At 39.3% G+C, this 5680-nt stretch overlaps 1 non-coding gene across 1 annotated transcript; it reads left to right on the top strand.

The window, feature by feature from the left end:
• The first annotated feature begins 4996 nt into the window (after nt 1-4996).
• Nucleotides 4997-5103, top strand: LOC148866699 (small nucleolar RNA R71). The gene has a single exon (XR_016112146.1). It is a non-coding gene; the product is annotated as a small nucleolar RNA R71 (small nucleolar RNA).
• The last annotated feature ends 577 nt before the right edge of the window (nt 5104-5680 follow it).

The following is a 5680-nucleotide window of genomic DNA, read 5'->3' as shown; positions in this document are numbered from 1 at the left end:
AAACTTAACAAGTACATTAGTCTCCCTCAACTCATTGAATTCCTTTCTAAAAATCATCAAATAAATAGTAATGAACTTGAGGGGTTCCAGTCTTTTTGGTTATGTCATTGCCTGCATATGTGTGTTGGGGTGAATGAGGTGCATGGTTTGAGCCCCCATACCCTAGCCTCAGGCTCACTCCCCCACACTTAAGATGAACATTGTCCTCAATATTCATAGTGTTAGGGAATCACATTTGCTAGAGCAAACTGAAGAAAAGAAAAGGATGAACAAAGTCCTTAAAGAATTGGAATTTTGAGAAAATGATCTTTATTTTACTAACTAATATTCTAAAAAGATAAATGACAAAAAGATGCCTTAACCTATTCATGAGTAAGCATAGAAGATTATTGGTTATCAAGATAAATAGTGGATGGAGGGGATACAGTACCGCCCATTAAATATGATTTTAGGCGCTGACCATTTACTTTAAATGTGCCCTGAACTAGGTGGGTGAGTTCTATAGCCCCATGGGGGAAAACCTGTTAAATGGTAAAGGGTCCTGACCACCTGGATCTTAGCTTACCTGGAAACAAGCAGAAATGGGAATTATATAACAATACCTGTTGGCCTACATAAGAGTCCCATCTCAGCAAGTTCTTATCATGCCAATTTTTTACTTTCTTTATAAACTTTGGCATTCTCATAGGCGGCAAGTCTGAATTCATCCAATTCATTCAATTGCAACCGCCTTTTAGACCCTGTGGCCTGAATGTCAAAATTTAAGAATTTAAGAGCCCATTAGGCCTTATGTTCTAATTCAACTGGTAAATGGCATGCTTTACCAAAGACCAATCTATAGGGGGACATGCCAATGGGTGTCTTAAATGCAGTTCTGTATGCCCATAATGCATCATCTAATTTGATGGACTAATCTTTTCTGGCAGATGCTACAGTCTTTTCTAGAATTCTTTTGAGTTCCCTGTTAGCCAACTTCACTTGGCCAAGTTTGAGGGTGATAAGGGGCAGCTAATTTATGTGTAATTCTATATTTCTGCATTAACCTCTCAAATTGGCTATTGCAGAAGTGAGTTCCCCTATCACTAATTATAGCTCACAGAGTGCCAAATCGGGAGAATAGCTTCTTTAGGAAGTGTACCACCCTTCTTGAGTCATTTGTGGGTAAAGCCATGGCTTCTACCCATTTGGATACATAGTTAACTGCAATGAGGATGTACTTATTCCCAAAAGAATTCGGGAAAGGTCCCATGAAATCTATACCCCCAACATCTAAGATTTCACAGATCAAAATATTAGAAAGGTGCATTTCATTCCATCGGGAAATGTTTCCCGATCTTTGGCATTTGTCACATGTGGACACATACCTATGGGCATCTTTGAAAAGCATGGGCCAATAAAAACCTGGTTGTAAAACCTTGGCTGCAGTGCGACTAGCTCCAAAATGACCTCTTGCTTCTTTATCATGGCAAAATTGGAGTACTGACTCCATCTCCTCCTTGGGGACACATCTCCTTATGATCTGATCTGCACACAATTTATACAAAAAGGGTTCCTCCCACAGATAGTATTTTACATTAGAAAGGAATTTCTTTTTCTGTTGATATGAAAGGTTAGGAGGAAGGACTTGTGCAGCTAGATAATTAGCAAAATCAGCATACCAAGGATATGAGTATTCCTGTATTGAGTACAATTGTTCATCTAGAAATTCTTCTCGAATGTTGCTAGTTATCTCCTCTTTTGAGCTTACCTTGTCCAACCGAGAGAGATGGTCAGTAGCTAGGTTTGCAGCACCCTTCATGTCTCTAATATCAATGTCAAACTCTTACAACAAAAGGATCCTCCTTATTAGTCTTGGTTTTGAGTTTTTCTTGGTAAGCAAGTGCCTTAATGCTGAGTGATCTGTGTAGACAATGATTTTGGACAATATCAGTTATGAACAAAACTTGTCAAGTGCAAATATTACTACTAGTAGCTCCTTTTCGGTGGTGGTGTAATTGAGTTGGGGTCCATTCAAGGTTCTGTTAGCATAGTAATTTGGCTGAAAATGTTTGTTCATTCTCTGTGGTGGTGTAATTGAGTTGGGGTCCATCCAATCGGGTGCTACCATGATAGGTGCATGGATTAATTTGTCTTTCAAGATGTTGAAAGCATGAAGGCATTCAATTGAAAATTCAAAAGTCACTTCTTTCTGAAGCAAGGTAGATAATGGCTTGGCAATTTTTGAGAAATCCTTAATAAACCTCCTATAGAATCTGACATGCCCTAAGAAACTTCTCAAAGAACGAACAGATGTTGGGGGTGGCAATTTTTCAATTGCCTCCACCTTGGCCTTGTCGACTTCTATACCTCTTTGAGAGATCTTGTGGCCAAGCACTATGCCTTCTTGCACCATAAAATGACATTTCTCCCAATTCAACACATGTGTTTCTTCGCATCTAGTAAGCACCTGTTCCAAATTATTCAAACATGCATCAAACGAAGAACCGAAAACTAAAAAATCATCCATAAAGATCTCAATAAAATTTTCAACCATATCAGAAAATATAGACATCATACATCGCTGAAAGGTTGCTAGGGCATTGCATAACCCAAAGAGCATCCTTCAGTATGCAAAGGTACCATATCGGCAAGTAAAAGTGGTCTTTTCTTGGTCTTCTGGTGCAATTAGTATCTGGTTGTACCCTGAATATCCATCCAAGAAACAATAATACTCATGCCCGGCTAGCCTCTCTAACATTTGGTCCATAAATGGGTGAGGTAAATGGTCCTTCCGGGTGGCTTCATTTAATTTTCTATAATCAATACACACACGCCATCCAGTGATGGTTCTAGTAGGGATGAGTTCATTTTTTTCATTTGGAACAATAGTCAGACCCTCTTTTTGGGTACAACTTGCATAGGACTTACCCAAGAACTATCAAAGATAGGATAAATGATATTGGCATCTAATAGCTTAATTATTTCAGCCTTTACCACTTCTTTCATGTTGGGTTTCAGGCGCATTTGGGGCTGAATGGAAGGCTTGCTGTCCTCTTCCATCAAAATTTTGTGAGTACAGATTGATGAATTAATGCCTTTGATATCCTCTACCTTCCAAGCTATAGCATTTTTGTGTTCTCGCAGCACTCTTAATAATTTTTCTTTTTGTAAGGGATTTAGTGCTGCAAAAATTATTACGGGGAGATCTGATGGTTCCTCAAGGAAAGCATACTCTAAATGGGAAGGTAATTGCTTCAATTCAAGGGTGGGGGGGTTCTTGAGATGATGGTTTACCTGATGGTCCAGGCAATTTGCCTATGTTCTCTAACTTGAGAAACCCCTTTCCCTTGAATTGAGGCTTATCATTTAGGTATGCTATCACGAGGTTTAATTCTTCATTTTCTCCTTTTCCAAGGTCTCCCTGCTGGAGGTAGAGTTCAAGAAGATCAACTAATCTACTTACCTGGAAGCATTCATTAATTGTCAGTTCAATGGCATCAATCATAAAATAAGAATCATCACTAAAGGGTGCATGTTTCATAGCATTAGACATTTTAAAAATAACCTCCTCATCTTGTATCCTAAGGCTGAGTTGTCCTTGTTGGACATCAATCATTGCTTTCCCGATAGCTAGGAAAGGTCTCCCTAAGATCAGTGGGACTTCTACATCTTCTTGCATGTCTAACACAATGAAATCAACTAGAATAATGAATTTGTCAACTTTAACTAAAACATCTTCTGTGATCCCTCTAGGATGTCTAATGGATCTATCAGCCAATTGTAATGCCACTCTAGTGGGTTGGGGTTCATTCAATCCCAATTTCTTGAAGATAGAATATGGCATTAAATTGATGCTAGCTCCCAGGTCACATAAAGCTTTTTCAATTTTCAGATTTCCTATAGTACAAGGAACAGGGAAACTCCCTAAATCTTTAAGTTTCTGAGGCAGCTTGTTTAGAAGGATAGCAGAACATTCCTCATTTAAAGCAACTGTAGCCACATCTCCCAGTTTCCTTTTGCTTGCCAATAATTCTTTCAAAAACCTTACATAGTGTGGCATCTGGTCTAAAGCATCAGCAAAAGGAATATTAATGTGTAAACTTTTAAAATTTTCAAGAAACTTACCAAATTCCTTCTCCAATTTCTATTGCTTCATCCTGTTAGGGAATGGAACTTGTGGCTGGTGGTGCATCCCTTGTTGTGATTCTGGTTGTTCCTTCTTCTGTTGTCTAATCCCAAGACTTGTTTCTACCTTGGGTTAAACCCAATTCTTATTTTCTACCTTGGCCAACTCTTTTCCACTTCTTAAGGTAATAGCTTGCACCTGCTCTCGTGGATTCACTTCAGTGTTACTTGAAAGAGTTTCTGGCATTTTGGAAGAGATTAATTGTGCCAATTGCCCCACTTGGTTTTCCGGGTTTTTGATTGAGGCTTCCTGGTTCTGGAACCTGGTTTCCGCACTTTCTATAAATTTTGTCATTAGTTCCTCCAAATTGGACTTTGGTTTGGGCTGATGATAAGTATGGTGGAAAGGCTTTGAAGTATGCTGACTTGGCTAAGACTGATTTGAATGTCCCCTCCATCCTGGGTGAAAGGTATGGTGACTTTGGTAACCCTACTGTCTTGACGAATTGCTGACATAGTCGACTTGTTCAGTAGATGGCCTGAACTGATTGCCAACTTGGCAGTTAGTGCTGATGTGGCCTCCCCACACAATTCACAAGTAAGAGGCTACACATGCATGGCAGCTATCTGTATTTCATCAATTTTCTTACTCAGTGCTCCTATTTGTGCAGATAGTGTCATATGAGTATCAACATTATGTAGGCCTTGCTGCTTCCTAGTTTGAGTCCTTTCAGAATGCCATTGATAGTTGTTGGCTGCCATTTCCTCAATAAGTGCATGGGCAACCTCAGGAGTTTTATTATTTATGGATCCTCTAGTTGCAACATCTAGTATGGTCTTATTTGAGTCAGTAAGAACATTATAGAAAGTTTGCACTTGTAGCCAAATGGGGAGGCCATGGTGAGGAACTCTCCTTAGCAGCTCCTTGTATTGTTCCCATGACTTGTATAAAGATTCCCCCTCTTGCTGGAAAAAAGTAGGGATGTCATTCCTCATTTTAGCAGTTTTAGAAGGGGAAAATATTTAGAGAGAAAATGGTTGGCCATTTCATCCCACGTAGCTATTGATCCTACTGGTAATGAATTCAGCCATGCTTTGGTTTTATCCTTCAAAGAAAATGGGAATAACCTTAGCCTAATGGCATCATCACTTACCCCATTGTGTTTGAAGGTGTCACATATTTCTAAAAAGTTAGAAATGTGTGCATTGGGATCTTCGTGGGTCAAACCACAGAATTGCACCGTGTTTTGAATCATTTATATGATGGTCAATTTGATCTCAAAGTTGTTAGCAGCAATATTGGGCCTGATAATGCTGGAGGCAGCTCCAGTGAGTGTGGGTTTGGCATAATCCACCATAGTCCTCTGCTCAGCCATTTCTTGAGCTTCTTGAGATTCTTGTTGGACTTGTCTGGCTGCTCTTAGATGGACACAGAGAGTTCTTTCAATCTCCGAGTCGTTGAGGATTTTCTCCAGCTCGACTCTTCTTGTCAGAAACTGTGAAAGTCAAGGCAATAAACAAGATAATACAAAAGAATATAATTACCTAAGCCTATCATAGTTAAGATAAGTACAAA

Source organism: Nelumbo lutea, chromosome 3 (assembly GCF_056320005.1).
Source record: "Nelumbo lutea isolate HS-2025 chromosome 3, American lotus-T2T, whole genome shotgun sequence".
Classification (NCBI taxonomy): Eukaryota; Viridiplantae; Streptophyta; class Magnoliopsida; order Proteales; family Nelumbonaceae; genus Nelumbo; species Nelumbo lutea.
The sequence above is the reverse complement of the archived record's forward strand: the minus strand, read 5'-3'. Positions and strand labels throughout refer to the sequence as shown.